The 9,212-nt window shown below is 50.5% G+C and overlaps 1 pseudogene; it reads right to left on the bottom strand.

Annotated features, from left to right (window-relative positions):
- Positions 1 to 363: 363 nt before the first annotated feature.
- LOC105987766 lies at positions 364 to 8,921 on the bottom strand (annotated as a pseudogene).
- Between the last annotated feature and the right edge of the window lie 291 nt (positions 8,922 to 9,212).

Here is a 9,212-nt window from a genome sequence, read left to right as displayed (position 1 = left end):
CCTGCCCAGGGGGCAGAGTCTGGTCAGGAAAACGCCACTGCCGCCGGCCGCGGGGCGCGAGCAGCCCCCACCGGACTGGGGAGCGAACCCCGGGTCGTATTTCCAGGTATAACCACCGGTTAAATGTGTCATTTCGGGACGACCCCCCCCCCAGTCCGACGGGGTCTCCTGTGCGTGCGAACTTGGCTCCGCAGGCGCGGTCCTCCGAACGCAGGACCAGACACTGCACGTTTGCTTTGTTACTGGGATGGGATCCAGGGGGGCTTCGTCTCCCTAGGCTAGACTCCCGCACAGCCCTGGGCCAAGCGTGTGCTCCCAGCAGAGCCAGGATCTACCCAGGCGACCCAAGCGCTGGGCCAAAGCCGCTTTGTTAAAACAGGAAAATCTTCCTCGTTTTCTGTATACCTTTCTCATCCACGGGACGCTGCCTCTGGCTGCCAGGCTGCCGGAGCTGCTTCATTGTGGATCATCAGCATGTCGCTGATCCTGGTCTTCAGAGTGTTGCTAATCCTGCCGTGTACAAAGCAGAGATTGAGGGAGGCGCTCCATCACCCAAACCACCTACCAGCTAAGCCCAGGAAATCTGAGACGGCTGGTCAAAGACCAAGTGAGTGCCTGCATCAGCAGTTACATGGAGACTGGAGGTGGACGCAGTAGGTAAGATGTGTGTGTCAGCCCTGGGTCTCTTGTGAAAGGCAACTTGATCCTGGAGTAGCATTAGCCTCAACTTTTCTTGCATAGAATATGTGTGTGTGTGTGTGGGGGGGATCCATATGCCTTTACTGGAGCTTGAACTTAAGGCCTGGGCACTGTCTCAGGATTTTTTCCCCCCTTCAAGGCTATTATTATACCACTTGAGCCACAGCTCCACTTGGGCTTTTTGCTGGTCAATGGGAGACAGGAGTCTCATGGACTCTTTGTCCAGGCTGGCTTTGACCCATGATTCCCAGATATCAGCCTCCTGAGCAGTGAGGATTGCAGGTGTGAGCACCTGTGTCTGGTCCATGGTTTCTGTTAAAGCAGAACAAGTGCCAGAAAGCTCAGTTGTGGAGTCGCAAGGATGGGACGTGCAGGCCTAGGGAGGCCGGGGTGGAGCGCACGGGCTCAGAGGCTCCTGTCCCATTCCGGACGGGAGAAACGCGCCCGCTCTACCCTGTGAGGTGGGTCACCTGCCGCCGAGCGAAGCCGGCGAGGATGGTGTAGATCATCTCTACCAGGTGAACATCAGCCTTACTCAGCCAGTTGCCAACTAGGAAGTCTTGCCCATGGCTCTTGAACACCTGCAGGATTGGGGGATGAGACTGTGAACACACACACAGAGCCAGACTGGGGGCCCCGTTTCTCCCTGGGGCTCCCTATCCTATTTTTCCTCCTTAGCTACCTCTGGGCAGGTGTTGAGTGCAGGTCTTGCCTGACTCAGGACAGCGAGGAGCAGGCTCTTCTCCATTGAGCAGCCCTGTGGTATCCGCCTCTCCCACCCCATCTGCGCCTTCAGAACGGCTGCATCCTCCTTCTGTCGGCCAATCCACTGAGAAGGGTGTGGCCCTAGCAGTTCAGGAAGAACCTGTCCACTCGGCTCTCTCCCATTTTCTCTGGCATATTTCTTCCTGTGTGTAGACCGTGTCAGGGTCTCCGATTTCCTGGTTGTCTAGGATCTGAGGCAAACCTGAGTGAACTTGGACTTGTTACCTTCTTTGCAACACTTACATTGTGTAGAATCTATATGACATATAGATTCCAAAGTTCAGAAGCACCAGTGTCTGACACCTACTTTTCAATGCATGGAAAGTATGTCTGTGTTATAGAGAGGGGTGGAGAGCAGACGCATATGATAAAGCCAGGAAAACAATGCTATTTTAGCAATCTGTGGAGTGTTTCAGCATGTTCATTAAATATTTCAACCTTTCTAAATGTATGGAATTTTGCATCACAAAATCAAGGGTGGCTCATGCCTGTCATCCTAGCTACTCAGGAGACTGAGACCTGAGAATCGTGGCTCAAAGCCAGCCTGGGCAGGAACGTCCATGAAACTTATCTCCAATTAGCCACCAGAAAACCGGAAGTGATGTGGTGGCTCAAAATGATAGCGCACTAGCCTTGAGTGAAAAAGCTCAGTGACAGTGCCCAGGCCCTGAGTTAAAGTTCCACGACTGACCGAACACATGAAAAAGAAATGGAGGCACTCTGTGGTATGTATTAAACTATCACAATAATATTTTAGTTTTAAATAATTAGTAGGAAACGCACACGTGGCAGTACCGATTAAAGGAAATATTTTGGCAAATACCCTGGAGAGTGCCCTCGACCCATCTGCCTGTGAGCCTGTGTCTAGACGCCAGCCATCCCGGAGGCAGGAAGCCGCTCCTCCTTGAGGACTAAATCTGTCAGCACCCTGATCCTGTCCTCCCCAGCGTCCAGAATTGTGGACAGATGATCATGTGTTGTATAAGTGGCCTGTGAGACACCTTCCAGAACAAAGTCACCTCTAAACTCTTCTTTCAGAGGCAGGGTCTTAAACATTTAAAGTGACCAGGCTGAGCTTGAACCCACAATCCTTCTGCCTCATTTTCCTGAATGTGGGGATTATTGGTGTGTGCCACCATGCCCGGCTTTCTCTACACATTGTTGCCCTTAATAGTGAGACAGCTTCCACTTACCTTTTCGAAAGCAGGGAAATACCGGCTTTTTGCTTTCTCTATCCCTAAGGGCAATGTTTTCTTTTTTGCCAGGTGGATCGAATGGGTAAAGAATAAACATCTCATTCAAATCTGCCAAACCCTCTGAACATATATCAATCCTGAAAGGCAAAAACAACCAAACTGTCATGGCCTCCTGTAATTTGCCTCTACTGGGCTGGGGTTTATTGTGTGCCAGCCATTGTACTAGCATCTTTAGGTATACATTAGCAGGCTTATTAGAGCAGCCTACAGACAGCTTACGTCTAAAACTATTGCTATATACATGACCAAATAACAGTACAAAGAGCATCTGTGACCCATCCGGAGAGTCACGAGAGAACTTGCTAGAATCATGCCACGTAACCGCAAATATTATGTGTGCCATGTACTCTCGCTTAGCTTTTTTGCACAAGGCTTTCACTCTACTACTTGAATCACACCTCCACTTCCAGCATTTTGGGGTTCATTGGCAGTAAGAGTGTCACAGACTTTTCTTTCCAGGATTGGCTTTAAGCCCTGTTCCTCAGATCTCAGCTTCCTGAGGATTACAAGTGTGAGCTACCAGTACCTGGCCTCTACTGTACTATCGTAGTACTGCTTAGGCTGTTCAGGCCTGAGTCCTCCCGCTACAGACCCAGTAAGTCCAAGATCCACCCGGCCGCCTCTCAGGCGTGTCTGGTCCCTCTCACCCGCTGTCGAGGCCAGACTCCTGTTTTCAGTGTTAGAAATGCTCTCAGATATTCCCTGCACACACGGCTCACTGCCTTCCCGTGCGCTGCTGTCCAACTCCATTCTCATCTGCAGTCCCTGAGATGCCATGGAGAAAGTGCTGGTGTGGGCGGGGCCTCACAGCCTCCAGCAGTGTTTGGCACCTGTCACCTTCATGTCTTCTGTTGCAAGCTAGACTTTCCACAGTCCTAAATAGAACAGCTAGAGTGTCGTGCACTCGCACACCCATTTTCAGTCCTTGAAAGCATTCGGTGAGTAACAAAAATAATAGCAGATTTTTTTGGTGGTGGTGGTGGTGGTTGTGGGGCCTGAGCTCTGGCCTGGGCACTGTCCCTCAGCTCTTCAACTCAAGGCTAGCGCTCTACCACTTGAGCCACAGCGCCACTTCCGGCTTTGTCTGCATATGTGGTGCTGAGGAATCGAACCCAGGGCCTCATGCATACAAGGCAAGCGCTCTACCACTGAGCCACCTTCCCAGCCCAGAATTTTTTTTTTTATCACCTCAAAACGAACACATGGCCGGGCACTGGTGGCTCACGCCTGTAATCCTAGCTACTCAGGAGGCTGAGATCTGAGGATCACGGTTCAAAGCCAGCCCGGGCAGGAAAGACCATGAGACTCCTATCTCCAATAAACTACCAGAAAACCGGAAGTGGCGCTGTGGCTCAAGTGGTAGAGCGCTCGCCTTGAGCTGAAGAGCTGAAGGACAGCGCCCAGGCCCAGAGTTCAAGCCCCACGACCGACAAAAAAAAAAAAAAAAATGAACACATGTCTGCCTCTAATACACCACTCCTCCGTCTAGTCCAATACACCACTCCTCCGTCTAGTCTTCCGTCTCGCCTGAAAGCACCTCCTCTACTCTGTGCTCCTGTTTCATCGGAAGGAATCCTCTTCCACGTGGCCTGTGTTTGGCTTCTTCTCTGTGACGTAGTATTTCCAAACATTCACCCGTGCCATTGCGTGCTTCTGCACATCATTCCTCTTCATGGCCAACGACTGTTTTCTTGCATGGCTACAGAGCATTTTGTAGATTCATCCAGCCAAGAGGGAGGCATTTTGAACATGAGCATTTCTTCCTCCTGGCCCGTGTCATCCCTGTACCCATCAACCACCCTCTCGTCACTCCTCCATCTCGCAAACTCCAGGCTCAGATGATCCCTTCCTTCTCTGAGCCTGCTGTGAGCTCCTGTGGCGTGGGCGGGGCTTTGGGCCTCTCGCACTGTCCTTCACTACAGAGCCCTGTCTTGTGGTGTTCGGAGTAAGGCAAAGCGAGGACCAGCAGGTATTGCTCAGTTATTTCCCTTCTTCCTAAGGCCGTGAGGTATTTCCATACTCATCATCAATGTGGCCACTTTCCCATTGTACCATGAGACTGCCTACAGCTTTCCAGTGAAAGGGCTGCTGTTTATTCCTTGTTGTGGTCCCAACTATGCGTAGAGAAGCCACACTTTGAATGTTGCAAACAGTGCTGCCATGGACATTGCTGTACCAGCATTAGTGAGGTATACTTTATTGCTTGGATGCACACAAGGACATTGGATCGAGGGGTCACTGAGGATTCTGTATTTCATTTTCTGAGGAGCTGTAGATTGGCCCATCCACCTAGACAGCAGATTGGCAGCTTTGGGTGGGGGGCTGATTCAGTCTGGTTGCTTTAGTCCTCTGTGACGGGATTCAGTGATCCCAGTATCACAGACAGTCTACCTGACTGTCTAGGAAATTAGGTTTCTGGACATCATTAGGACAATTTCCAGAAATTTGCAACCACCATAAGAGACCCTTCCGTTCCCATCTCCTCATCTCTGGACCTTTGACCACACTGTCCCTTCCTGCAAGCAGCCATCGCAGGCCAGCCCAGAACGCGAGACCCTGGTTCTGCCTAAATCAAGGCTGATCCGTTTGTGCTGGGAGTGCCTGTGCTGTGTGTCTCTGGGACCATCCTCAGCTACAGTCCTGCTCCTAGATCCACCCAAGCTTAGTTTTCTTCATGCCACAGGACCCCGTCACATGTGACCTCAGTGTGCGTGCCCAAGTCCAGCCTAATGCTGCCCCCGCCCTGTTCCCCGTGCACCCCCCAGCCAGCCAATCCCATTTCTTTAATGAGTGATCCAAGCCTTTGTGTGCTCTCACTTGGTGTAAGAACAGAAAATCTACCGTACGGGGCTCTCTCCTTCAGGTCCTTTCCGTAGAGATTGTATTTGCTGGAAAAGCAGTTGCGAATGGCTTGTATCTGCACCAGCCTCATATGCCATCAATCTCCACCACCGGCACCTGCTGGAGCACCAACACCCAATCTTTCCGGAGAAAGAAAGAGAAAAAGAAATGTCAGTGTGTTGAAAACAGTCAAGATGATTGAGAGTTTAAAAGGAAATACAGCTATTTGATAACATTTCTAATAAAGTTAATTTTAAGCTTTGTTTGACTTTGCTTTTTTCCCTTTTGTTAACTTACTATTTGATTTCTGACCCTGGTACCCATCCAGAGCCAGGCTAGGCAACTTACATTTCTCTTTGCTGACTTATCTTCACACTTACCTTAGGAAGAATGGGAGAGACTGCAACAAGGGCTCATGGCATTCCTACATAAAGATCAGCTCTAAGAGGAGATTCTATGTAGAGCCCTTGGTGTCTTCTTCAAATAACAGACTGGAAGAGGCATGCAAGGCAGGCACCAGCCCCTCCCCTCAGGCCTGCGATGACTTGCACTACCTACAAATTCAATACCATCTCACTATGGACCGTACACCATTGCTGAGAACCACCACTGTCAGCCCACCCTCTTGTCATCATGTCTCTGTGAGCCCTTGCATGAAGCAGTGTGGCCTCCTAGGCCGACCGTAGTCTAGTACAGTGCAGAAAGCATGACAAGACAAGAAGGGGACGGACTCGGTCCTGGGGACAGCTCCTGAGCGCTGGTCCAACCTTCCTGTCTCCAAAAGAGTACCCAGACTCAAAGGCAAAGCCCTGCTCTCTCTGGTATGTTAGCCACGCCCCCTCTCTGCCTCTCTGCCCTCCCCAGATGCTGCCCTGCCCGCACCCTGCCTTCCCTTCTCACCTTCTACACAGATTTGAGATTCTAAACTTTTTCTTACCACGTCTTAACTTTTCCAAGACTTCGTTAGTGTGTATAAATTTCTCTTCAAACTGGAAAACAGAAAGAGTAAGATGTTGGTTTATCCCTTAGTGTTGTGGGCTTTTCAGCTTGCTGCCTCCTCTCTGCTGCATATTGTAGCAAGGGAAAGACATCTGAATGTGACAGCACAAAAGAGTCAGAGCATGGCCATCTAGAACTTTCCGTTAAAGCCATCAAGAAGACCTCATGAGCCAGTTTGTCACTGCTCATTTTTCAGTTCATTCCGCCTGGACTCTGATGCCCACCGACATCTATGGCTAGAGCACGATCTGAGAGACATTTCACTGCAGCGCAAGGAAGGCACAGTGGAACTGGCGATGGAGCTGTCGTGTCTCAGGAGAGCCCGTGTCTTCAAGGGGGGTTGGAGGCGATCTTGTATTCCTCAGTATGGGACCTGTCCTGGGCCAGCAGCCATCTCATTCTCTGTGAACCTCAGCTACCGTACCCACCCCGGCCCCAGGCACTCTGGCCCGGCTGAAATGCATCCTGGGTGTTGCAGCTTACATTCTTGCCATTAGAACTTCCTCTCTAGTATCATGGTGTCTCCAGTTGAGGGAAGGTTTACCCACGTCAACTTCACAATCTTAGGTGAGCCTGGGAGTTCCACAGCAGATTTTCACCAGAATCCTAGGCGCTGGCTTGCCTATCTGCAGACACCGTGGGGTGGAGAAGAGGACGCTTGGGTTCTGTGATTGCACATTTCACTCTTCTTTCTTTCTTTCTTTCTTTCTTTGCCAGTCCTGGGGTTTGAACTCAGAGCCTGGGTGCTGTCCCTGAGCTCTTTCTTGCTCAAGGCTAGTACTCTACCACTTGAGCCACAGACCCACTTCCATTTTTTTTCTGTGTATGGGTGCTGAGGAATCAAACCCAGGGCTTCACACATGCGAGGCAAGCACTCTGCCACTAAGCCACCTTCCCAGCCCCTTTTCTCTTTGGGGCTCTGTGTGTGGTGGACGTTTAGATGAGAAAGAAGTCAGATTACCTATTTAAAGAAAAAAAAACCTAGAAAGGAATTACGGTTTGCATTTTCTGTGTTTTTAAAAATTTTTTTGTCAGTCATGGGGTGTAAACTTAGGGCCTAGGCGCTGTCCCTGAGCTCTTTTGCTCAAGGCTAGCACTCTACCTCACTTCCGGTTTTTGAGTGGTTAATTGGAGATAAGAATCTCAAGGACTTTTCTCACCAGGCTGGCTTCAAATAGCAATCCTCAGATCTCAGCTGCCTGAGGAGCTAGGATTACAGCTGTGGACCACTGGCGCCCAACCTCTGTGTGCTTTTTAATTTGAGAGTCTCAGACATTCATAAGGTAATGGAAGCCGGCCGCTGGTGGCTCACACCTGTCATCCTAGCTACTCAGGAGGCTGAGATCTGAGGATCGCAGTTCAAAGCCAGCCCAGGCAGGAAAGTCCGTGAGACTCTTATCTCCAATAAACTACCAGAAAACCGGAAGTGGTGCTGTAGCTCAAGTAGTAGAGCGCTTGCCTTGAGCTGAAGAGCTGAGGGACAGCGCCCAGGCCCAGAGTTCAAGCCCCACAACTGGCCAAAAAAGAGGCAATGGAGATAAATGCAATCCTATCTCTGGCGGAGGCCAACGCCGGACTTTGAAACTGAGGAATCACTAGAAGACCCTTCGCCCTTCTCCTGTGCTCCCACCTGGGGGACAAGCGCTCCCCAGAGGACCGGTGTTTTCTTCCCCAGAACGATCGCCTCACCCAGTCACTGGTGGCCAGCGGGGGCCAGTCCCCTCCCATCTGTGTCTGAGCCCTCCGCGCCTTGCAGTCATTTAAAGCAGACGCCGCCTGTCCTAGATCTCATCCTGCAATACTTTCCCTAAAACACATGCATTGCTTCAGGGGGAAAAAAGCACGGTACATTTCTCATCTAAAACAGTCATAATGCCTTAATGTCTCCAAAGAATAATTTCTAGTTCTTGTACAATGCCAATGATTTCACTTTAGAGCCTCATGCAAATCAGGTGTACCCGTTGTGACTAGCTCCTTAATTTGTTTTACCAACTGTGCTGACTGAAATTTATTCAAAATTCAAAAAACATTATTCAAAACCTTTTATGGAAGGCACAGTTCTCTTTTGTCTGTTTTTATTTGTCTGTTTGAGACAGGCTCTGTCTGTGCAGCCCAGGCTGACTTTGGACTCACAATTCTGCGTTAGCCTCCCAGGTGCCTCTCTTACTCGTGACAGGTCACTTAGAAACATCTCCTGACGGGGGAAACGCGTCTGAGAAGCCAACGTTAGGTCCAACGGGACAAGACTCAGAACCTACCTCTACTCCAGCAGCTGCCAGGAGCCAGCGGATGGACTCCAGCCTGCCCCGGGCCTCATCGTAGTGAAACAAAGACTTCCCAGACATGTCTGTAGTCTCGTGGTATCACTAAACAAGAACGAATGAATGAAGAGTCCACAAAAGCAAAATGTACTTTGAGATTCTGGCTCATAATGCCACACTACAGAAGGACTTCCGGGAGGGACTGAAGAGCAGCGGGAGGGTCCAAACTCTCAGCCATGTGTGGTCTCCATCCTGGGATGATGCAGCCCTGCCCTCACCTTCCAGCTTTGCTCACTTGGGGATGGGAACAGAGCAGCCCTTGTCCTACAGAACCAGGAGGCTGGGCGTGGGAACGCAGGGAGCACACTGGTGGGGAGAGGGGAACAGGCAG

Source organism: Dipodomys ordii, unplaced genomic scaffold, assembly GCF_000151885.1.
Source record: "Dipodomys ordii isolate 6190 unplaced genomic scaffold, Dord_2.0 Scaffold44, whole genome shotgun sequence".
NCBI lineage: Eukaryota > Metazoa > Chordata > Mammalia > Rodentia > Heteromyidae > Dipodomys > Dipodomys ordii.
Note: the sequence above shows the minus strand (reverse complement) of the source record. Positions and strands in the feature narration are given on the sequence as shown.